Source organism: Pinus tabuliformis, chromosome 6 (genome assembly GCF_031772625.1).
Source record: "Pinus tabuliformis cultivar Carrire ecotype Pingquan chromosome 6, CPIR1, whole genome shotgun sequence".
Classification (NCBI taxonomy): domain Eukaryota; kingdom Viridiplantae; phylum Streptophyta; class Pinopsida; order Pinales; family Pinaceae; genus Pinus; species Pinus tabuliformis.
This window is the reverse complement of record NC_142292.1, coordinates 1,941,389,132-1,941,416,212: the sequence shown is the minus strand read 5'-3', so window position 1 is coordinate 1,941,416,212 and position 27,081 is coordinate 1,941,389,132.

Sequence of the window (27,081 nt, the reverse complement as noted above, 5' to 3'; positions counted from 1 at the left end):
CATAGAGGCCCTAGCCTCCCACAGCATCCAAAAATGCATAGTGGTTTCCTCCATTGTCCTTCCCATAGCTGGAAACCATTGTCATCAAAAACTGTGCAGTATTGTCCCTCAGCTGCTCAATCTACCTTGCAACCTGAAATTGTGTAGATGTGTCCTCTTGAAACCCATCCCATAGCAGTGCCTTGCTTATAGCAACTATGAAGTATTTCCACTCAATTGTCGAAGCTGCACGACACTTAGAAACTCTGCAAAGGTTTCCTCCTAAGGCCCCATCCCATAGCAGTGTCTTGTGCCTCAAAAATATGCAATGTTGTCCAAGTTTTCCTATCTATACTACATGCAGAAATTGCGCAAATGGGCCTCCCAAGGCCTCATTCTAGCAGTAGTCACTGTCCATTGTAACTACATTGATCTATCATTCAGTGACACAAGAAAAGATGACAAGCCAAGATCACTCCCAAGGAGTTGAAGAGAAGGACCTTTCGAAGTATGGTAAGTAAAGAACACCTTTTGAAGTACATCTCTTAGTTGAGTTTGTAGGAATGCCTGTCATTGTTATATCATCGTATCTTCAGTAACATGTATGTGTGAAAACAAAAAATTCATTTCATACGTTTCCTCTACATGTCTTTCTTCCCTTTCACTCATTTGACCAACTGTCATCTTTGGCATGATGATTGTTATGTCATGGTTGTGATCTTGTCCTGGTGATATCAAAGGTTTTTCCTTGTGTGCATGAGTTGTTCCAACTACATAAACACCCATCATACTCATAGAGAAAGTTGTAGACATTGTCACGCAAGTGTCGTCATGATCGTTCAATGATCCATCTTAAGTTTCAAACTTGTCACTCTCACCTTTAGATGGTCGCATTGAGCACATGTTTTCTTGTTAGTTTGAGGTGTCTTGTCTTCGAGTCATGATAAGTGTGTGTTCACAAGTTCATATATACACGAGTTTTCTCAATCACACACTTAACCATTTTTCCCGAAAATCTGTGAACCAGACAACCTTTCATCAACCAAACCTCCACTGAGCTACATTACATATTCCTAGCACTCAGTGACCCTGCATTGTTGTCGAGAACTATGCAGAGCTTGAGGTTGTCCTCCTAGGTAGCCTGCACTATGAAATTCTGGAAATGAGCTAGCTAACTGTCTCCAAGAACTATGCAGAATTTGTCTAAGAATCCATTCCAGTATGCGCTTCTCGCAAGACCATCCACCAAGCCTCCCTTTGGTCAACTGAAAGATCTAACTTGAGTTGTGACCTAGGGCTACACTCATCCCAAAAACCACGCAATAGTTGTCCCACCTACCTACCTACACTTCTTGCAGAAACTTCACAGCCAATAGGGACAAGCCTTTGTTTCCTGTCACTGCACTGTCCCACGAAATTGTGCAGTTTTTCCATGTAGTCCCCCTACTAGCCTACTTTGCTCTCCTGCTAAACATTATGCAGTTTTCACTAACATTCCTTCGGCTGACCTACACTACACTTATCCTGGAAACTGTGTAGTCATGTCCTACCTTGACTATCTCCCATAATTATGTAGTTCTAACTAGAATCTCTCGCGACCCGATCTCAGCCTCCTATGGAAAACTACAAAGTTTTCACTGCCAGTGCTTCATACTACCCACACTGCCTCCTAGAAAAAACTATGCAATTCTGCGTCCTAGCTAAGATCTCTCCTGCAAATGTCACTATTTTCCCAGACTACTCAAACCAGCATCTTAGTGACCTTTGTTCATATTTTCCTGATAGTGCCCCTGAGTCCTGCATCCCAACCTGAGTTGTGCTCTGTGCAATATTAGTACATTTTCCTCCCTCCTAGTCACCAAAACCAATCATGGAAAACAATGCATCATGGTAGATTAGGATATTTCTGAATTTGATTTTGTCTCGTCATGAGTGATTTCTTAAGCAGGTACATGAATGGAACATGGTGCAACAATGAATGAGATGGAGAAGGAGCATATGCTAGAAGATTTTCTTGCGGTTTGTTTAATCTGTGAAGCATACCAAGTAGCAAGCGAATGAGATACATACACATACATGAACCATCAAGCTAATATCAAGACCATCAAAGAACCTGCACACCTCGTCATGCAGAGGTGAAGATATGATACACCAAGGGCATACTCATCAACCAACATCATAGCAGCTCGATAGTGTCATGTCGCATTGTGTCGTGAGTCATCTTGACCACGTCACTACTTTGGGACATACTTGTTGTAATCAATGTAATGTAAAGTGGATGTCCAAGAGACCCGTGGATGAATTTGAAGGGTGATGTAAATTGAAGAGTCATTTAAGTCAAACAATCATGAAGGAAGTTGAAGATTCACAAGGGTTAGTTTCACCCTTCACTATATATGGCCCCTCATTTGTACATGCAATAGACTTTCAACCTTGGCTCCTCCCACATAGCCTTGAGATCAGTTTGTAATATTTTCTTTGAGGAGTGAGAAGTGGGTCCAACACTCCACTACTAGGGCTATTTATGTATGGTTTATGAATGTATCTTGGAACTTTCAATTAATTCAAAAGCATGTCACAAGCTAGAAAGTTTTCATGCATGCATTCTATTCATTTGTAAGACTATTCTTTAAATGCTTGTAATGCATGCTTCCTTACATTGTACTAGGATATTTGAACTAATTCGATTATTCTATTGCATATATTGTTGAATATGTGTTTTAATGGTTGCTATTGTTGTCTCATCCATGTGGAATACTCAACCGGACCCTAGAAAGATTCATTCTTGTATATTTGTTAAAACGTCTGTTGCATCTGTGTGGTCTACTCCCGTGGGTGTTGTACGTGCCATTCATTTACCTTATTGTTTGTGACTGTTGCATCTGTGTGGACTACTCCACCATAGGCTACATAGATCCTTTTGTGTTGTGTGTGTCTCTACTTGAGTTGGGACTACTCCCTCTCGACCAGAGACTCACTTTCACCTTCTCCATCTATAGTGAAGGAACTTATACACAAGTTACACTATGCACTCACCAGGGACACATACCTCACATTTCGAAGACCAAGTATATCACTCTCATGTGTTGACAAGAAAGAACTAAGGCATATCTTTAATATAATGGTAATTGGAACATCATACCAGATTGGACTCCTACACCAAATGGTGTGAGGTGTAGTTGAGGCTTCATATTCGGGAGATCCCTTCAATGTTGACAGATCTAGCACTATCAACATTTCTTGCACTAGAAGGAGGGATAGATAACAAGTTGTGCACATTGCACCTAGTTCGAACTTGTTATCCAAATGGATCATACACAAATCATTTTCCTGAGGTGTTTCTCCCATTTCTCCCATAATCAACTATCACTCCCTAATGATCTTCCCAATCACTTGTCCTTGCTAAAGTTTGACGGTGAGGAAAGAATGTTCGTAACCAAGCACATTTCTGATCTTCTCCATTACTATGAATCTCATGAAATCGATAGTGAAGAGATTTTGTGTGCACTTTTATTCATCACCCTTGAAGGTCGTACTAATCGGTGGTGTCATATCATGCCACTTGATTTCATCCATTCCCTTTGCCCTTTCCTGAAGGAGCTCCATCAAGCCTTCGATAAGTATAACTACAAAGATTTTTATGGAAGAATCAACCTATTAAGAATGAAGCCCAAGGAATCAGTTGAGATTTTTTCGTATCGATTGCTTCACATTTTCTGTGAAATTCTGGAAGAATATTTGAACTAGGATTTCTTGAAGCAAGTGTTCAAGTGCTTAGTTCATGTCTCTTCATATGGTGAACCTAAACCTCTCGATTTTTCAATCTCATAGTGCGATCCCCCTCATGGTGATAAGTTGTGCACATTGAATCTAGTTCGAAGTTGTTATCAAAATGGATCATACACAAATCATGTTCCCGAGGTGTTTCTCCCATTTCTCCCATAATCAACTATCACTCCCTAATGATCTTCCCAATCACTTGTCCTTGTTAAATTTTGACGGTGAGGAAAGAACGTTCGTAACCAAGCACATTTCTGATCTTCTCCATTACTATGAATCTCATGAAATCGATAGTGAAGAGATTTTGTGTGCCCTTTTATTCATCACCCATGAAGGTCGTACTAATCGGTGGTGTCATATCATGCCACTTGATTTCATCCATTCCCTTCGCCCTTTCCTGAAGGAGCTCCATCAAGCCTTCGGTAAGTATAACTACAAAGATTTTTATGGAAGAATCAACCTATTAAGAATGAAGCGCAAGGAATCAGTTGAGATTTTTTCGTATCGATTGCTTCACATTTTCTGTGAAATTCTAGAAGAATATTTGAACTAGGATTTCTTGAAACAAGTGTTCGAGTGCTTAGTTCATGTCTCTTCATATGGTGAACTTGAACCTCTTGATTTTTCAGTCTCATAGTGCGAGCCCCCTCATGGTGACTGCAAAGCTGAGAAATCTGCATAACATGTTCCAAACCCATCTCCTCAACTGTCTCCCACTCCAATGGAGGAAACTCCAGAATGGCTCAGAAAGCCTATGTTGTGGAATCATTCCTCCATTCTGCAAGAGGAAATCACCATTCATAATGTCTCGAGTTTCATCTACATCTTCCATCCTCCATCATGTACAAGCCATGACTTCTTGTACCATGACTCGCTTGATCAATTTGCTTCACAAGATAGTTGTGCACATTCTCTTGATTCTCAAGTTGTTGGCTCAAATTGTGGTCATGTGGAAGACAGTCTCATTACAGAGGTGCTGGAGTAGAAAGGTGAAGAAACAATCAATTCCTCTTCTATGCTTCAAAATGGTTCACATCAATACAATGAGCTTCCATTCTTGATCAATTCTTAATCTGTTAATCTTGGTGAAACATCATGCACAATTAATTCTTTCGATCAACCTCCAGTCTTGGGTTGTCATCACTCCCATGCTTCTATATGTTGTGATGAATACCCAAACACATCATGTGATTGATGGTTCTCTCATGTACACTCTAACTCAGATCTGGAATGCGCACTAGTCAAAGTAGCCATCCATATCGAAACTTCCTCTTCACCACACTTGCTAGTGTGTCTTACCATTCATAGCACATCAACATGCATCAGAGGTACTCTAAATTCTCTTGTTCCTTTATCCGATCAATTATCTCCTTGATCGACACAAGGTAGTGAGGTTTTCTGTTATAGAAATTTTTGTGCCTTACAGCATGAAGCATGAAATGTCCATAATCTAAGGGATCCAAAGTCCCTAAACATGTTGTTCCTACCCCTAGAGGAACAAGGTCAGCAAACCACAGCACTGAATAAAAGTTCTCCACCTGAAAACACTCAAAAACAAGGCAATTCTGGATCATGTCAACTGCTCCACTGAGCATCTGCGCTGAATGTCAAGTGCTCCACTGTCTACCTGCGTTGAATGTCAACTGCAAAGAAGGCTACCTGCGCTGGGCAAGTTGGGACATGTGGCACAGTCATTCCTCAAGGTGCCAATGCCCAGGAAGCTTCCAAAATGACACTTGGATCAGGGAATTCGACTGGTGATGAGTAAGAGGTTCTAGATCTCCAAGTGGAAGCAAGAACCTCCAAGTGGACTCAAGAACTCAAGAATAATTGAAGTGAGAGAGGACACTAGTCAGCTTCATGCCAGCCTTAAGCTGACTCATCCTTTCTCCAAAACTCCTATATATAGATCTCTCTCATGAGGTCTAGAGGGGTTGGAATCTTGTGAATGTAAAGAATTGTTGTTGGTTTGAGTTTAGAACTATTGGGTGATTTGCTTTGAAGGAGGTGAAGAGGAGATTTCTTTCTGCTGGGAAAGGTGATGCTGGATTGGGCCTCTTATGGTTGTATCACTTCCTGAACCTTACTTCTTCCGTTAATAAAGCATTTGAGGTTCTTCTATATGCATGTGTCTCAATAGTGTATTGTTATACTTGTGTATTTGATTTATTCTAATCCTTGAATCAATTATGAATGTATGCTTCTTGTAGTTTCCCTCTCTTGCCATTTTGCAAGATCTTGGTGTAGCTGGGCCAGTGAAAGAGCAAGGAGCTGAGGGCAAGAAGCAAAGAGTGAAGATTGGATCAATCATTAGCGAAAGACATCGGTTAGTGGATCTCTTTCTCCCCTCTTTTACATCTCATAAAGAAGTAATCTCAAATAGCTTTGCTTTGATTGTTGCTAAGGAACTATCACCCTTAGAGTGGGATAGCGTCATTCCGTATTGGATACTTTTCCCAACAACAAATTGGCTACTCCACTGGGGATCGTATCTTGTTGGTTGTTTGTGTTTTTGCTAGTCATTTCCTAAACACAGGGAGTACCGAATCGAACTGCATTTGGATATTTCAAATGCAAAGTAGAGGGCAGCTACTCTAGCTCAGTTTCTGGGCATGTTTATGATTTGAAGAGCTGATCCACAAGGACTCTGAACAGCTCTTAGTGATAGCTTTTCATCCTCCTTTGAGTCATCCTTTAGTGTGTACTGATTGGTAGCTTTGATTTGGCCAAAAACTGTTGATTTTTGAGCAATCTGTGACCTAGAACCTGAGGGAAACGAGAGTTTCTCTCTTCATTGCAGGCACTGTGAAGGCAGTCTGCATTTCATCGCAGGTCCCGAAGGGGCTACCTGCGCTGAATGTCAAACTGACAGTGTTCTACCTGCGCTGAACCAGTTAGGCCTTGTGCAACTGGGGTTCTCTGCTTTCTGTTGCCCTGTTTTTGCAGCCTGTTATCAGTCAATGTACCTATCTAAAACCATCTTTGTTTGCCACTATTCTGCCTCGGTTGTATAAAGAAACTGTATTTTTTCTTTGTGTATTTCTTACATCATTTGCAGTTTCCCATAACGAAAGTGAACTAGTCTTGCTGTGGCCTCTTAGATCTAGACCTGTGATAAGTGTCGTTTTGATCTTAAGAGTTAGTTTGTTTGCTGTTCATAGCTGATTGAGCTTTTGCTTTCGTCATATGGTTTGAATTTATGTATTTCTAGTGTTGAAACAAGTAAATCTTAAGGTGTCTTTTGATTTTGGACAAAAGCTTGTTTGCTTTCACTTGAAATTGAATTCAAAGTTATACAACAGCTTTCTTTTTGTAGTACACCAACATTAAGAAAGAGAAACGAAATACCTGCATTGTGCATGTGCATTTTGACAGCTTGCATGTGGATTTAGGAAAAAGTGCATTAGTGTGTGCTCTATGATCTGTGTGAAAAGATGATGTCTTTGTTTTCCCTCAGTAGTTAAGATTTTCATAAGTTTAAAAGATTGAAAAACCTTGCTTCTCATCTTTAGACTGCATTTAGGAGTTGTACCATACATCTCGTGGTGATCCATAAAGGCAAACTGCTAAACAAGATCAACCTAAAATAAATTGAATTTACATAACAACGCTTTGAAACAGAACGCAAACACATAGAGGTCTAAGCTAGAGACGTGTTCCGGCGTCGTTAAACGCGATATCTTAGCGTTGAGTGGTTGGGTGATTCGTCCACGGTGAAGCGATAAGTATCAATACGGACTTGTGCTCCCACGTACCATCGCGTATATATTGGGAGACCCCTATAGGAACAAAGCCTTTATCCATAGGAAGCCGTGTCGACCGCCCTACTGATCACAATGCAGTGAACACAGCATTCACGAAGATCGACCACCTGTACCGTAAAACGTATTCTGTGGTTTTGCGAAAATTTTGGCACACCCTCTGCCTAGAACTCCAGAGTAGTTTCTTTTGGCCTTTTTCAAACTCTATAACTGAAAAAGTCCATCCGAGCATTTGTCACTTCGGGCTCGTTAAAACATCGAAGGAGACTAGAGTCATCTTTAGCTTTTTCTCGACTCTTAAAAAGTGAAAAAGCAAGTTGTGTCTAAAGCGTCGTTATAAAATTTATTTTAAAACGGAACATAATCACCTCCTATTCCTGCGTTGATCTATAGGTTGAGAACATGGAACGCACCAACCAAGGAATTCCCCATGATGGAAATCCTAGTCCTTTCTCCTCTTGGGGGGAAGTTGGTGTGCCCCACATGGCCACATTGTCGCTTCCAGGACTGACAATTGGCCTGCCAATTTGGCTATTCTCAACCAATGTAGTTCAGAACACCATGGTTCCTGAATAGTCAAGTCAACAGTTAGATCAGTCTAGAGCTGCCCACCAGCCTTCTACTTCCTATAACTCTTCCTCCAATCCTTCATCTTCGCAAGGTAGAGCCAGCAAAAGCCAAGCTCCCATGGAGAAGAAGGAGAAGAAGAAGAGAGAGAAGAAGAAGAAGGAGCTTAAGGCGACTGGGGGCAAGCAAAAGACATCTGACAAAAATCCACATACAGCACAGACCGGGCCTAAATTGCCATGTGTCATATGTAGAGGAGACCACTTCCATAGAGATTGTCCCTGTATTCCCCGAATACTAAGGGACTGGTCCCCTCGTTTGTACAATTCGGGAGCATCGACCTCTGATAGCCATGTTGAATGCTTACCGTCAACCAACGAAAGTGAAGGTTCAAGACAAAGAGGGGGAGCAAGATCCCCCTGCAGACTGTGTGAAGGCGATCATGCCATCCACCGTTGTCCCTTCTTAGACGAAGCGAAGAGAGTTTTGGAAGATCGTCCGGTTTCACCGTTGAGACTTCCTCCTGGATACAAAAAACTCGTGCCAAGTCCTTCGTTGTTTTAGAATACAGCTGGCCCGCTCAAGTGGTCGGCTGAAGCGTCAGTCATTGAAAATGAACCTACTGAATCCAGACTGGACGAAAGTCCAAAGGTCAAAACGACAGTTGACCCGGTTCTCCCTTCAGAAGTTTCATCTTCAAATGACACCGTCACTGAAGATTCATCTTCAAATGACACCCTCACTGAAGAGAATAAGCATGACACCATCCAGATTCTTTTCATCAACACAGACTCTGACGAGTGTCAGGGAAATGTGCCCATTCCTTTATCGCAGGAAGGAACATCGTCAGGGTCATATCCGGCCATGTATTCGGTCCCACCACCAAGCAACCTGGTTGTGTCCTTTGATTGGAACCAACTAGGCAGACCCCGGTTGCCAGCCAGTATACCATTCAGAATTATAGTCCAAATATACAGAATGGTAATAGCTGACACTATCATTGATGAAGGGGCATCTGTGAGTATCCTTTCCTCTGTTGCTTGGAAAGCACTGGGTTCCCCGGCACTTTTGCCCGAGATAAGAAATCTCTCGGGTTTCGATAAAGGAACCAGTCGACCATTAGGGATCCTCCCCAATGTGCCCATTACATTGAAAGGGAAGGCCGTTCAAATGAACGTGATGGTCGTTCAAGGACCCTTGGATTATAACCTACTCCTTGGACGAGACTATATATATTGCATGGGAGCAATAGTCTCCTCACTCTTTAGAGTAATGTGTTTTCCACACGAAGGAAGAATGGTCAAGCTCGTAGACCAACTTTCATTTCCGGGATCACGCATCGCAAATAGTCACATACCAACCCTGAATGGTCTTTTCAATCAAGAAATGTCTCCACCACCAGTCCTTCTTCCCGATGAGTGCGAGTGATTCGGAAAGATGGGACTGGAAACCAGGGGGCATGCATCCTGGCCTGCTTCGGCAGGGGAACTTTGGGTGTAAGATAGAATTTCTGCGAGAGAATATGACTAGTCCGTACCCCGTCCGTGGTTGGAAGAGGGGTTGTTCTGGAATAAGATTCTCTTGTCAAAGTTATGTGAGAGGGCGGGGGTCGTCACTCACCTCTGTCTACTTCGGTAGACATTGCCGAGGAAGTGTTTTGTTTGAAAGATTAACGAGACAATCTTTGGGTAACCTGAAAGAGGTAAGCCTCTCCCGGTGAAACGAAAGTTTCGATGGAATTGAAGTAGAGGTAACCTTGAAACTCTGTCTTATACCTGGGGGCATGCAACCTTTTGGAGTGCAAGCAAGGGGCGACTATTTATTTTTTTAAATTTTTAGGTCCTCCCTTTAAACCTGTAGGTCTAACCCTTTAAACTCGTAGGATTAGCCGTTTCTGAACTTGCATAAAGAAAGGAAAGTGAGCATAGCTTTGGTAAGGCGCAAGCTCTATAAAAAATGGGATCTTTCAGGAGACACTCTTATCTTATGACTGGGTAATTGAGCAGTTTTAGCATAAAGTTCATGATCGTTAAAAAATAAACGCAAGATCCGAGCAGTTTTAACGCGGTCTTCATGCTCGTTAAAAAATAAATATAAGCAGTGAGCAATGTTTCCTCCAGAGTTTAAGCTCATTTTTAAATAAAAAATGAACCTATCCTGGTAAATAACCACTGTGATCGTAAATTTATCAGCCATAAAAAGCCTTGGTCGTGTTTGCACCTGCCACCTCCACTTTCATTTGGCCGATCATTCACCTCCATATGATTGTTTACCCATTTTGAGGAACAGCTGCGAAGAGTGATTTCACCTAGCCATCCTTGTGACACTGCCGTGATTGGAAAATTCCAACCTGTACCTGGAATCCGTTGCTATCCCTGTTTATCACTCGTTCCTCAAAAGACGAGTCTTCTTTAAGCTCTTTTCATCTGACTCGTAAAATATGAAAAGGTTGCCGAGTTTTGGCCTTCTAGCTCGTTTAAAGGACCGGATGAGCTATCCCTCCTCTAGATTTCAATCTTTTTGGACCTGAGGGATTATTGCACAAAAAGATCGAGCGCTTGTTTTGTTCGGCTCGTTAAAGATATCGAAAACTCATCCCTTTTGTATTGTTTTATACTTTTTCGGACTTAAGGGATTAGATGACGAAAAAGGAATTTTGGAGTTGACTTTATGTACCTTTTCAGACTCTCTAAAAATGAAAAGGACCGAGTTTTCCTTGTCGTTAGACTCGTTAAAATGATTAAATAGCGACAAACTTGTCTTTAGACGAGAACGAATTTCCCTATCGCTAGGCTCGTTAAAACATAGCGATGGGCTTGCCCGAAGGGCAGGTTATAGAACAAGCATATGTTATCCTCCTCAAGCTTGACAAAAATAAAGAGGTATTGGTCAAAAATGACTGGGGAAAAATTGGGAGAACCTCAAAGCTTTAATGGTAGCAAGTCGATCTTGAACATGACACTTTTCCTCCGTACCACATCGGGTTGGGTTGTTTCATTCACCGGTCTCATCACCATGGTCTCGCCAAACCATCCACATTTGGGGTAATGCTACCGATCCATCGCATCAGTGTCGTTATATGTTCAAGAGATGTTGTTCAGAAAGAGTCAACCGTGTCCCATCCACTACCATACATCATCTTTCATCCTTTCATGACCGCCACCCTGAATCATATTTCACAGATCGTTTTCACCTTCATCACAATCATTAGCTCCGTTCAGTGTCACTGATGTGGGATTCATTAGGGCCCTCCTTTGACGGATTGCTTCTTGTCGACTTCAGCTCATTATCCAAGAAGTTGGTCTAGGAACACCCCCCTCAGTACTTTGAAGCTTGCATGCCTCAATGGCAAGTTTCTCACTTCCGGTGATAGGTATACATCAATGACCTTGAAGATTTTGCGTGGTGTTCGACGCCAAGTCCTTTATTCACACCACGTGAATTGTACTGCAGTACCTTGAGGGTCATTATCATTATCAGTGATTCCTCTTGCGCTTGTTAACGGTTTACATCATTGACCGGTAATCAAGCGATGTCTTTCCATGTTCGACTTCAAGAAATTCTCACATGGATCGACTTGTACTTAGAGTGAAGATCGGACGAGTTTGAAGACCCCGGATCTAGTTTCATCCATTCGGGCTGCGATATATATTCAGGAAATAAAGACATTTGACATGTACATCATTGCAGCAGATGATCATCCTACTCAAAGGATGATAATTTTCACCAAAATTATCAGTCTACCATCAGACGATTGTCTGTTCTATGTACAGAAAAATGTATTTATAAAGCTAAGCATGGGAATGCCCGCCTCAGCTAGATCATGAAAGCAGTATGAAAAATAATGTATTGTATTGTATCTTATTACAGGTCACCTCTCAATGATTGAATGAACTTCGGATCCTCCTGATAAAGCATTTCACCCGATAAACGACCTCATACTTTAGGGGGCAACTGTTATAGACATTTTTGTGCCTTACAGCATGAAGCATGAAATGTCCATAATCTAAGGGATCCAAAGTCCCTAAACATGTTGTTCCTACCCCTAGAGGAACAAGGTCAACAAACCACAACACTGAATAAAAGTTCTCCACCTGAAAACACTCAAAAACAAGGCAATTCTGGATCATGTCAACTGCTCCACTGAGCATCTGCGCTGAATGTCAAGTGCTCCACTGTCTACCTACGTTGAATGTCAACTGCAAAGAAGGCTACCTGCGCTGGGCGAGTTGGGACATGTGGCACAGTCATTCCTCAAGGTGTCAATGCCTAGGAAGCTTCCAAAATGACACTTGGATCAGGGAATTCGACTGGTGATGAGTAAGAGGTTCTAGATCTCCAAGTGGAAGCAAGAACCTCCAAGTGGACTCAAGAACTGAAGAATAACTGAAGTGAGAGAGGACACTAGTCAGCTTCATGCCAGCCTTAAGCTAACTCATCCTTTCTCCAAAACTCCTATATATAGATCTCTCTCATGAGGTCTAGAGGGGTTGGAATATTGTGAATGTAAAGAATTGCTGTTGGTTTGAGTTTAGAACTATTGGGTGATTTGCTTTGAAGGAGGTGAAGAGGAGATTTCTTTCTGCTGGGAAAGGTGATGCTGGATTGGGCCTCTTATGGTTGTATCACTTCCTGAACCTTACTTCTTCCGTTAATAAAGCATTTGAGGTTCTTCTATATGCATGTGTCTCAATAGTGTATTGTTATACTTGTGTATTTGATTTATTCTAATCCTTGAATCAATTATGAATGTATGCTTCTTGTAGTTTCCCTCTCTTGCCATTTTGCAGGATCTTGGTGTAGCTGGGCCAGTGAAAGGGCAAGGAGCTGAGGGCAAGCAGCAAAGAGAGAAGACTGGATCAATCATTAGCGAAAGACATCGGTTAGTGGATCTCTTTCTCCCCTCTTTTACATCTCATAAAGAAGTAATCTCAAATAGCTTTTCTTTGATTGTTGCTAAGGAACTATCACCCTTGGAGTGGGATAGGGTCATTCCGTATTGGATACTTTTCCCAACAACATTGTCCATGATGAAAACATTCTCAACACATAAGACACTTCCCACTTGTCATCATATTGTATGTTTCTTGAAGACAACTCGTCAAGTCAGCTTGCTGAAGATGAAAAGTTCGATGAATCCCATGACAGATATGTCTACCATCCCAAGAAAAGTTTTGAAATCAACAAAAATAACCATCCTCAATGCATGCATGATCTAGTTCACATCTCAAAATGGAATTTTTCAATTCTGAAAAGTTCTGGGATGTGCCAGGGAGTTGAGGCACTTCAACTTCCATTGATGGTTATGTCAGAACCTCACGACTCTGGTATTTCCCTCAAACCAAATCAGATCTGGTTTCTCACACACAATCCGTCTATGTCCATGTTTGCACCCGACATGGATCCCCATGTAAAATATTTTTACTATTCTAGTTGTGATATTTCAAAATTTCAAATTTTCACTAATGGCCAAATCGACGAGTCTATTGTAGCATGTCTATCTTCATGCATTTACCTTACATCCAATTCGGGTTGGGAGTGTCTATCTCTCTTGCAATCATGGAATTGTGAAGTTGATCATCTCAAAGACTATCTTTGTGTGGAATTATATTTATCAAATTTTACCTCCCGTGATCAAATCCTTGGTCTTCTTGCAAATCTTTCACTTCAAATCTTCCAGCTCATCACACTAGCAATAACCTTGTGTGATGATGAGTGCACAAGATATCATGTGAATCAAGTTTTTATCATTTCACAAAACCCCAACTGACTTCACATTCACAGTGTTGGCATCCTTTCTGCATTCTTGGGATGACCGTGATCCTTGTGAAATTTTTCACTAGTTGCAAGTGGGTGTTTTGTCATATCTAGTGCACAGAGAACTTGGTTCCATCATTAAGAGCATTCACAAGATTGTTAAAAAAAAATTCTTTGTTCATGTAAACTGGGAATCTAGCATCTCGACCAACTCATCTGATCTTTCTTCTATCTTGGGCGACTATCATGCAGTTTATCATTTTCCCAATAGTACATCCAATGACAGTTGCTTCACGCACTATGATATTCACTGTGTGACATCTTTCTCCACGAGCTTCTATCAAGCAGGTGAGGCACTTTAGCCTGCGTTGATGGCTATGGTTGGTCCTCACTGTCTTGACATGACCAACAAGAATGATCGAATCCATCTATCTGTACCAAATTCCCATCATGATCCCCTCTCTCGAATCAGAAATCCATCTTTTCAAATATCATTAGTCTTTCAAAACAACCATCATGAATTTAATGATCCAATTGTTGAATGGATAGAACAATATTACTTGGCAAGTCATGTTGCAGGTAACAAGCTTCAGTCCTTTCTCGCACTCACTAAGAAACTTGGTGCAGATGAACACACACTCACAAGGGGATTTTGAGTTTTTTAAAAAAATGGTAGTCATCTAATAGGTAAGCATGTGTGTTCGGTGGTTGTGACACATATTTATGCCCAGATGCAAGACCTTCTCTTTCTTGTGTAAGATTGTCAAGTTTTTGTATTTTTTGTTGCACACTATTTTTTATCTATTTTAATTTCTTCTATCTTTGTGGTTGTAGGGCAGGAATGCCTACGATGGCTTCACTGGAAATTTCATTTCATGTAACCCCGACTATTTAGTGTAGGAGTAGGATTAGTGATTTATTACTTGCTTTCCTTTGCTTTCTGGTTTGCATGTTTGTTTGCTTTTTGACTTGGTTTGGTTTGCTTTCTTTCTTGATTTTCTTACTCTTTTTCCTTTCGCTTTACTTCTACATTTTTCTTTTTCTTTCTTTGTTTGCTTGTATCCATAGGTTAGCCTCACGTGAAATTGTGTTTGGATCTTGAGACAAGCCATGAAAATCTAAGAGGACTTGTACAACTATGAACATTTGGTTATATGTTGTCCTCTCTCCTTATGAAGAGCTTGTTGTCTTCAATCGATGATACCGTGATGGAAAATACATTATGTTTAGATTGATTCTTGGTGAAAACAAAACAATTGCACTGTTAACTAGTATCAACTACTCTATTTGGTCCTTTGGGTTAGCCCTTGTCAATTCATTCAAGAAGAGTAAGGTGAGGGGGAAAACCTTAAAAAGCATGTCAGAGGTATATATAACATACTTCTTTGAAGCAACAAACTTTTATTGTCTCAATAAGATGGGATCCCTCTTCTGCCTCTCAAATAAATAAGTGCCTATGTACAATTTTTTGAAAATAAAAATAAAATGGAAAAATGAAAAAAAAATGGAAAAAATGAAATAAGGTGAAAGAAGAGAAAGGCTTCCTACGTAGAGAGGTGATCCAAGTAACGCTAACGGGAAACTGACCAGGCTCGCTGGTAGTGGAGCACTTCTTGTGTTCCTGTGTGACTCCTCGAGGGTACTATCTACGCCTATTGGCAATGGAGAAACACGATAGATAAAACTTAAATTCTAACCATTATCTTACTTTTGCACCCATATACTCCTCATCCCCAATAGAAATAACTTTGATGACCTGGCTTGGAATGTGTGCTGACTGATCAAGAGAATGGTAGGGACTACATCTCTCACACAAGCTAGTGCAGAAGCCATCACGATCAAAGAATCGAACAATACTTCCAAAGTGGTTAGACTTTCTTTTCATGAAATAAGGTCCATACAGAGAGCTAGAGTTCTACTACTATGTCACCAATGTTGTAGCAGCTACAACCACCCTCCAAAATTTTAGCTCACATGTAAATTTCAGAGCCTACCTTGGATGCTGTGATCAACCGTTGCTTGGTCACTTATTGGTAAGATGATGATCTCAAGCTCCCCTCCTTGATCTTAAAGATTTTTTCATGTTCTCATCTTTATGTAGCATGTTTCATCTTTGGGCATAAGGATTTTAATTTGTCATTCAAAGGGAATGTTGTTTTTCTTCAAGGGAAATCTTATGTTAGTTGTTTTCCTTACATAGATATCTTTCACTCTCACTTCACACACTCTTGTAGAGAAGGTTGTTGCATCAAGAAAAGTATGTTTTATAAATTTTGGATGGTCTACATTGTATCACTAAGTTTTCGTGTATGATCATAGTCGAGTCCTATCACTATTTACCTTTGTTCCCTGATCTCACACATAATCAATTTCCCAAGAAACCTAGCCTCATCCAGCTTCACAGAACTACACTTTGCTTCTGAAACCATCAATCTTTTTTTTTTAGCCTTCATTTGGAATTTTGAAAGTTTTGAACGTATGAAGAGGGAAAAATAGGTGGCGGGAGCAATGATCAAGTTGTGGAGAGGAAAACTGGGAAAGGAAGCCAGACCATGCAGTTGAGGGGCAATTGTGGCAAGGTGTTAGGAGTAAGCAAAAACAATTGAGTGAACAAGGAGGAGGATAGGAAGTAGCCGAGGGGAAACAAAATTGAATAGAACTAGCAGTTTGAGTAGTGGAGGAGTAGCTAAAAGGAGAGGACATCATGAAGAAAGGGTTGATAACTGGTAAGATTCAGAAGCACATAAAAGGAGGATCCCAAAACTGGAGCATTTGCGGAGAAGTTAGAGCTGGGTGTGGTCTGAGATTTGAGGAATTTTGTGGCTATAGTAGTTTATGTATCTAATCATGGATTTATGTTAAATGTATGTTGTAATAGATATCTCGTTGGATTAATATAAATGAATAAATGAAATAGTTGCATGGCATCATGTATTTGTATTGCTATGATTTATGGGCATGCTCAAAAGTTTTTATCTTGATGGTCTTTACTCACATGAATATGATATTTACAATGGTACAATGTTATTATGAATGTATGCTTTAATATGTGTATGGAATAATGTATGGGTCATCCTTGATATCGTTCTGAATCCTTCTTATTTTTGGTCACAGCATGCCTCGGGTGAGACTCCTTACCCTTTGGGGTAGGGTGAAAATGCTAATGTTGTCGGATACTACTGTAGACCCTTTTTGGCCCCTTGTGCCCGAACCCAGGGTCTTTCCCTGATGAAATTTTTGTGCCAACAGATGGTTCCATTGTCGAGACCTAAAATCACAAGAACTAGTTTGGAATATGGTATCAAGCATATTTACGAAGGAGATTCGGGACTAGAAGGATAACTGAGTACATTGGTTTGTATCAGAGTAGGCTACTTGTCGAAGCTAACATATCACCAAGGTAAGGAGAGAGATTTTGTACTAAGAGGCTATGAGTGATCATCACGACTGGGTTCCCACAGACCTCGCAATGCTTCAACATTTGGATAGTGATCTAAGGAGAGCAATATATTTCTTGTTACACACTACCATAGAAGGGTATGTAGTTGAATTCGCAGTAGAGAACTATTAATCCTTCTCAAAGGTGGACGCAGCGTTCAGCTCATGGTTGAGAGGGAAACTAGTGGATAAAGTTCATTTTTGGATTAAAATGTTGATGGTGGAAGAAGGGTTGTTACCTTTACCCAGAGAAAATATGGTAGTGTAAAACCATAGTAATGGGGGAAGGGATTAAGGGGAGAATGCTACTATTTGGGGAGATGTAGATGTTGCTAAAGGAATGGACATAGAAGGATTGCCGAGAGCTAGAGATATCAGTGTGCAATGGACAGCGCTACTAGCAGAAAAGTAGCAGGAAAGAGAAGTACAAGAACTAAGGAAAATATGTATGGGACCCTACCAAGCCATTAGGGGAATTTTGAGGTCTAAAATGGGCCTTCTAAGGAAATTATAAAATAATAGTGGAAATAATAAAATAAGATTACATTACATCATCAAATTTTAGAGGGACAAATTTAAAAACTATTTTTTCAACTCGTATTTTCAGTTTATCTCCCTATGGGTTTACTCAAATTTCAAGAGGAAACACTCATTGGATGCAAAGTTTTATTCCTCATCTAAGGAGTACCCATGTTGCATACTTTCGATGGATCATGCTACATGAAAAATGAGAAATACATGAAAGATGTTATTACAATCACATTTTTTCATGTATTTCTCATTTTTTGTGTAGAAGGGTTCATCAAAAGTATGTAACATGGGTACTCCTTGGATGAGGAATTATATTTTGCATCCAACGAGTACTCCCGCTAGAAATTTGAGTAAAAACTTAGGGAGATAAGTTGAAAATACGAGTTGAACAAAAGTTTTATTATTTTATTATTTTTTAATATTTTAACTTTTTTACTCCAAAAATGGTGAATCATACCCCACGGTTGACATCATCATCTTGAATCATATTGGTTCTTATAAATTTTATTTTTTTTGTACATTTTTCTTAGGAGGCCCATTTTAGACCTCAAAAGTCCCCTAATGAGGAGCGGTTTCAGGGAGCCTGAAAGAGTATGGAGAAAGACGTAGAAAAAGGAAGGGCTTTTGATTAGACAGATAGGAGCCAGGAGGATGATAGGGACTCTCCCTTTCATGTTGGAGGTAAGATGTCGGAAGGAAGCACTAGCAGAAATTATGAAGAGGAGATGGAAGGTGGGATGTGTGAGAAGAATTTTCGTCGAGGATAATATGTTAGAAGAAGTTTAGTAGCAGAATCCCCAAAGTTCAAGTAGTGTTCACCCCGACCTTCCTCTGGTGCTTTAGAAAAATCCTGACAAAATTGTTTCTAAGTTAATTAAAGTAATACGGGTACATAGTGTGCATGAAAAATATAAGGAGAGGTTCAATACATCTAATAAAAGTGGACCTAGAAGTGTTAGTAATCTAGGATTAAAAGGATCTCAAAAACCTGGAAACTGAGGATTTGTGCTCTTAGCACACACTCTAATCAACATGGGAGAGTCCTTTACTAGATATCTTGAGTTTGCTAGTAGAGGGAATGAAGACATAGAACAACATTGGTACCTATGTGAAGCTATATGGAGAGCCCGCCAAAGACCATATAATGTAAATTCAATTGAGTTCCAAACCACATTAAGAGAAAGAGCTCTAAGGTGGTTTATCAAATGGGTAGAATATAATTATAGTTCTTCCGTGGATGACATTAAGAGAAAATTCATTCAAAAATTCAAGGTACCGAAATAGATCAGCAGGGACTCTCTAAATTATGGGAGATCAAGAAAAGGGAAGGAGAGACTACTTGGGAATTGATGCAAAGGTTTAAATATGCTATTGGAAAGCTAAGCTATACTATAGATCCCAATAATCAGAGGGATTGGTTCATTAAATCTCTCCTACCCCTTACAAGAACACCATTGACACAACAAAGGATTGGAACTCTCCAAGATTCCCTAGAGCAAGCATCATGCATAGAAGCCATGGCAGGGTACCCATATGAGTATCAAGGAGGGATTAGATTGCAAGACCCATCGATCATGGGTATCCAAAATCAAATCACCAGTCTAATAGATAAATTAAAAGACCTACAACCAATTTGACCAGTGAGACCCATGTATGGTGTACTCACTGCCTGGTGGAAGACCATGTGGCGACTGAATGCCCATGGCAGAGAGGCACGAATAGTTCAGTGGGAGTTACATGATAATCAAGGGCTCTACCAACAACAAGGGTTGCGGCGATGGGATCACAAGGAGCTTTCCCAGGATGAAACATGTAAGACTACTGTGAAGTTTGTAGGAATTATCGACGTTTTCCATGAGTATGTCCAATACTGCAGAAGCATTTTAACATACCTAAAAATATCTACTATGAACTAAGTGCATCCATGACGCAACGCACTGATCAATGCCGTGCTTAGATGCCTTAGCAGACCGTCTAGACAGGTCCACATTTAGAATCATTGAATCTAGTCGTGGGGGACGAGGAGGGGGTATGAGAGTAGGAAGAATAGGGGGTAGAGGACCTGTAAGATGTTACAATTGTGATCAGGAGGGACATGTTGCCAGAGACTATCCACTCCTAAGAAGATCTGGGTGCTCATAATGTCAGGTCAATGCACATTCCACAAATGATTGTCCTGAGCTGATTGCAAAATGGGAAGAAAGAACCAGACGGAGGGGAACTAATTTGATCAAAGTTAAACCATGAAATGTTGACACACTTCCAGTAACTAATATAAATATAGTTACTAGATAGGGTAAGAAGATAGGAGATGATTCGGGTATGGTAGATCAACCTACAATTGTTCGGGTGGCATCCCCAAAGTGGTCATATAACTCCACCCAGTAAAAACAATACTATCAGGAAGCAGCCAAGTTGTTTGATAAGTTAACAAAGACAAAAGGGGACAAGGAGTAGGACTTAGGCACAGATGGTAATGCTCGATCAATTGAAGAGTGGTTTAGGCTATTTTTGTAGATTGTTGATAATGAAAAGATGTTAAAGGAGTTGCGCATGAGTCTAAAAGCAGTGTTGCTAGAAGGCGAAGAAAAATGGGAAACAATATCAGCAAACCTGCATGAAAGAAACTTGAGAAGGGTAAGACGGAACAAGAAAAGAATCGGTAGAGAATTCTAGATTGACGTTCATGTTGCAGGATTTAAGATTAAAGATAAAATGTTAGATCTAGGGTATGATGTAAATATTATACCTAGAAAAACAAGGGAAGCACTAGGGAAGCCACAACTTAAATATTCAGCAAGACAAATGCGGATGGAAAACCAATATTGCATCATTCCCATTGGTAGGTAGGAATATGTACAAGTGGATGTGGCAGGGGTAAAAGCTTATACTGAATTTGAAGTAACAGATATAATGGCAGATAAGGACCCTTACCCAGCACTTCTTAGTATCAACTGCGCATATGATAACTATACCATCATCGACATGAAGAGGGAGTTGATGATCCAAGCTATAAGGGATGTGGGTAATACAACCGCTAGATCCATATCAAGGCCCAAGGTTCACTGAACCTGCAGATGATCGAGACGAGCCAAGAATGTTGGATCAGCTATATAAGCTAACTGTGGGAAAAAGAGAGGACTATATAAATCCCATAGCGGGAGGATCAGTCAATTGGAGGAGCATACAAAGTACATAATATGGTTTAGAAGCCACTTAGGGTGCATGGCAACAAGGAGGATATGAGATTGATATCAGACACTGTACCAAGATATGCAGAATAAACTAGATTGGGGCAGAGGTAAGAAATTATCCAACCTTTTACAGCATCGAATCAGTGGACACTTTTCTAAATAAACTGGACAGAACCATAAGGGAAAATCACAGAGTCCCACTATTAGATATTGCATTACGAGCCACGCCAACAAGGTGGTGGAGATCACATTTCAACACTTTGTGTGAATGGAAGAATATCAAGAGAGCCATGAGGGAGAGGTTTAGACAAGAGCGAGACAGGTCGCATGAAAAGGTGAAGTATAGAGGACACTTAGATCCTAGAAAACATTTAGAAAATTTCACAGAGAAATGGGTAAAGGAGAAACTACCGAAGGAAATCTGGGTACATTTTTTCATACATACCTTGGGTACAATTCCACAAGCATGGTATATAAAAGAGGAAATTCATAAGTAGAAAGTAGACTGGGAGATTATGGCTAACCAATTCAACATCAATTTCTCATTCAAATATAGTGATCAAATTCTAACGAAGACCTTGTATGCCATTAAAATAATCCTATTTACTCTGGGAAAACTATGGGAAGGTTGCGATGATGAGAGATTCCTACAATATTTGTATGAAGCAAGGTATCCAGAATTCATGTCTTGCAGTAAGGTAAATGTGGATCCAAAGGAGGATGATCTATAGGGACTTAAACACCTCACATTTGAAGAAATGGAAGGAGAATGAGATATTCAAGAGAAAACTTCAGAGGATGATACACATTTTCTCCTAGTTAAGTTTCCAAAGCATAACATTAGATTAGAGAATAAACCTAAGATGGCATCCATTGGAGATTATTGGGACGAGTAGACAACTAAGGAAATTTTTTATTTGCTGCATGAATATGAAGATTTATTTCTAGCCTCTGTGGCTGAATTAAAAGGAATAAAAGGGTACATCAGAGCAATGAATATTATGTTGAAAACAGATGCACGTCTAGTGAAGCAAAGACCATACAGGCTAAACCCAAGAGTAAAAGAGAAGGTCAAGAAATAGATTTACAAGATGTTAGAAGTTGGAATCATATTCCAGGTGGACAAAGTGGATTGGATTAGCCTGATTGTAATACAAAATAAGAAGGATGCCATAGAAATCAAGGTTTGTGTAGATTACAGGAGCCTAAACAATGCATGGGTACATGATACGTTCCCAACATTGTTTAGTGATGGCGTTCTAGACAACGTTGCAGGGAATGAAGCATATTTCTTCACTAATGGATTTTCAGGTTATCATCTAGTTTGTATAGCAGAAGAAGGTAAGAAGAAAACAATATTCACCATAGAATGGGGGTCCTATGCCTATCACATAATGCCATTCATTCTGAAGAATGCACTAGCTATTTTCTCACATATTGGCATAACTGCCTTTAGAGATTACATTCACAGGTTCTTAGAAGTATATATGGACAACTGGACGGTGTACATTTTACTAAAGAAACACACCAGTCTTCTACGAGTCATGCTTGAGTGGTGCAGGAAGTTACAAATCTCCTTAAATATCAAGAAATGCATCTTTGCAGTACCATTCAAAACTTTACTAGGCCATATTCTTTGTAAAGGTAAGGTGTGTGTAGAACCTACAAAGGTTGTAGAAATTGTAAATATTCAGCCCCCAAATAATGTAAAGCAACTGCGATTAGTTCTGGGCCATACAAGGTATTACCATCAATTCATCTAAAGTTATGCATCAATTATGGCTCCTATGGAGAAATTGTTAAAGAAGGTGGAAGCCTTCAGGTGGATAGAGGCCTGTCAAGCTGCATTGAACAAATTAAAAGAGAAATTGGTAAGCATCCTTATTCTTGTATATCTAGATTGGAATAAGTAGTTTCATGTACATATTGATGCATTAGGGATAGCATTGGGAAATGTATTGGTGCAACCTGGGGAAAGAAACATGGATCACCCAATTTACTTTTCTAGTAGGAAACTATCAATAGGAGAGAAGAACTACAAAAAAACAGAAAGAGAAGCATTGGCCATGGTTCACTCCCTACAAAAATTTAGACACTATCTACTGGGAGCACCATTCAAGTTCTTCACGAACCACTCAACTTTAAAATATCTGGTCAAAACGAAAGTGTTGGGAGGCAGGATTTGTCGATGGTTGTTACTGTTCCAATAATTCACATTTGAAGTGGTCATAAAACTGGGAAGGTTAATTGTGGGGCCAAAACATCTGTCTAGGTTAGAGTGAAGAGAGAATGAAGGGTCATTAGATGACATCCTGACAGATGTTGACTTATTCCAAATAGAATACATTCTAGACTATTTAGAGGAGATTGTTGTATTACTAACAACAGGACACTTCCGAGAGGGATACACATCAACCCAAAAAAGACTCTTAATAGTGAGAGCAGTAGATTATCAATTAATTGTAGGACATCTAAACAAAATGGGCCTTGATCAAGTTCTGTGACATTGTCTCCTTCAACATGAGAAGCAAGAAGTGTTATGGGAATTCCATACTAGAGTTGTGGGAGGTGATGTCGGAGGTAAAGCTACAAAAAGGAAAATAATACAGGTTGGGCTATGGTGACCTACCATCCACAGGGATGCTAAGGAGGACACAAAGAGTTATGATGTTTGTCAGAAAGTTGGGAAGCCATCACATCGGGATGAAGTGCCTTTCAATCTAGTTCACATGGTACAAATCTTTGAGAAATGGGCAATAGATTTCATCGTCCCTATCATGTCACGAGCATGTCATTCCCACGCCAGATACATCATAACCGCTACAAAGTACCTTACTCAGTGGGTAGAGGCAGCACTAGTCAGGGATTGTACAACTAATACTATAGCAAGATTCATTTTTGAATGCATAATATCTAGATTTGGATGTCCAAATACCCTAACCAGTGATCAAGGGGCTCATTTCATTAATGAAATTTTCACTTCTATCCTAAAGAACTTCTCAATCCACCATAAAAAAAAGTAGCCTGTGCCATCCGCAATCCAATGGAACAGTCAAAGCCTTTAATAAAATACTTGAGAGGGGTCTGACAAAATTTGTGTCAGAAAACTGAGACGATTGGGATGAACAGGTGCGAACAACATTATGGTCCTACAGAACAATAGTAAAAACAACACACAAGAAAGTGTCGTTCCAACTAGTCTACTGTAGAGAAGTAGTAGTATCATCAGAATTCATCGTGCCAAGCATCTTTATCTCTCAGGCCACCAAAATGACAGATGATGCAACTCTAAAAGAGAGGATGGAAAAACTGAGGGAGTTGGATGAATCAAGGTTTTTACCTAAATTCCACCAATCAGTTGAACAGAGAAGACAAAAGGCTTGGCATGATATACACATAAGAAAGAAAGCCTTCAAGGTAGGGGATCATGTTCTACTATATGACAATAAATTTTAGAAGTTTCCAGGAAAACTACAAATGCATTGGTGTGGGCCATTCATAGTTGCGGAGATCAAAGATTTTGGGGCAGTGAAGCTAGTGCAACTAGACGAGATAATGTTACCAGGATGGGTGAACGACACATGCCTAAAGCCTTTACACAAATCCACAATCATCACATCAAATTGAAGGGGTATCGAAAATGAGCCCATAAGTAGGTTTTAGTCAATAATACATAGTCAGTCCATAATAAATGCATAGTGAGTCACATGAGTCACTAGCATATTCATTTATAGTCCATGTCTTTTTCATGTTTCCAAAAGCAAATAGCACAGGTCAATTGGGTTGCGGTGATAATGCCATGTCACCGCAACCCACTTTTGGTCGGGGTAGTCACACATTGTACAAGTCTTTTCCTCCATACTACTGGTCTTTCCCATAATAAGTAAGAAATAATACACCTGTTAGAAAAAGTTTCGTAAAACATTTTCTCGTTGGGGAAGAAATTAGCTAATAATTACCCACCATTATGAAAACTTTATTAACCATGTGGCCCACTCTGTCCTTTCTCATGCTACGTCATATCAGTCAGATCCAAGTCAGCCGGTGACGACATAACATGATTAAGAAGTATAGATAAAGTTGCCATAGCACTTAGTCACTAAGTCCTGTCAGAAACATCGTGTCAAGTTTGATCTGCTTAATCTACATGTATATGCAGGGATTTACATAATTTCAAACGCAAGTCACAGAAGAAATTCAAATTCACTCTCAGAACCAGCAACAATAGAGGCTCAGAGAATATAAACCTCTGATAATGATTTTCTACCAGAGACACAAAAAGGTGACAAAAGCTATTATATCTATCCTGGAAGACTGATAGAGGAGAGAATTACAGTGTTAGAAAATCTGTATGGAAGGTATGACAAAGAAACGTTAATGGATAATGATCTCTTAGATTGTTTCCAATTTCCATCGTTGAAGCGGGAAGTATACACAGAGGAAGTCCCAAAAGGATATGGCACCATGAAAACAAAGGTTAAAGAAGATTTTAGAGGCATCTAATGATCAACGCTGAGTAATATCAGGAGCCTACCAATGTTTGGCACACAATTGGGTGCGATGAAATGCACAAAGCTCCTAGCTAGCATGATGCATGGAGGATCACTCTAGCTTCACAAAGAATATCGGATCCATGTTGATGATATCCAGTGACTAACAGGACTCTCTACAGGAGGAAATGTGGTATCTATAGTATTCCAAGGAGGAACAAAGTGAGAGAAGAAGGAGGCTAACAAAGATTATTATGAGAAATACAAGACCAGGTGTGGGAGAAAAAGCACAAAGATTAATCTTATCAACCAGGATCGAATAAGATTCGCCTGCTACATAATAGTAGGGAAAAAATGAGGCACTTTTCTAGGAATGAATGTACCTGGGATGCAATATCAGTTTCAGAACACTGTTGTAGAGGAGAGTTGCTTAAATGGTCAATATTTGTACTAAATGAACTTTTTGAAGCCTATGAGGACATTTACAAGAGAAGCACTAATTTCAAATTTGCCTACATACAAATGATGCTAGAAATGTGGAAATGACAATCACCAAAAAGAAGGGACATGATGCAAATTCGATATGATCAGCCCATAACGCTCAAATACGGGTCATGGAGAGCCTTAGGGGACCCTAGCAATAAATAAATTAATGAGGCGGCCTTTACCGACTAGTATGGGATGATGCTGATCACAATCAAGAAGGAAGAAAAATACCTAGACAGTTGTTGGATGAGTTTTCACAGGATATCTAGTTTGGGATTACCCATGGACACACATAACTGAGGCCAAGGTGCATCTACCCAAAAACATTTCAAATGACGCAACAACAATTTGTCTTAACAGAAGCAACATTCCACACTGCGGTTGGTTCTTGGTCAGGGGTTGCATGCGAAATAACAAAGGGAAAATATAGATATTTATTTGAAGGAATGAGGCCACAATTGTCAACAACATAAGCAGTAGGAAGCGACAAGGAGAGGATGATCTAGGGCCAATGGTTCTTAAAAAGGAGAAATAGATGCCTTACCTCAAGAAAATGATCGCAAACTTCACTAAACCCTCAAGTGAGGCAACACAATCGATAGATTTTCAAGGCTCTACTTTGCTTAGTGCTATAATCACCACTCCTCTAGCTGTAGCAATTCCTAATGTTCGTCGCCATTCACAATCAAGGCCAACAACCCCAAGGCCAAAACAAAAAAGGGGAACTAAAAAGGTGGTCACCAAGGAACCCAGGATAACTGCTACAGTCCCAATTTTCAAACTCACTAGCGAGGCTGACCAGTCAGTATTCACATCACCAATCATTGAAGAGAACCCTCCATCCTCATCCATAGTCTCACCAAGGTTGCGGGATCCATCCCCAAATAGACCCTCGACCTCTGCGACCTTGTCTGAATCCATTCCCCTTGGTAAGCATGTGGTAATAAAAGAGATGGAAGTGGAATCCATGTAGCAGTACAATGAGCCTCTCCAAGGCAATGGCACTCACAAATACTCGCTAATAGCCATACTTTAAGGGTTGGGCCCACTACCAGGGGATGAGTCTATAATGTCCGCTCTGCAGTCAACAGGAACTTA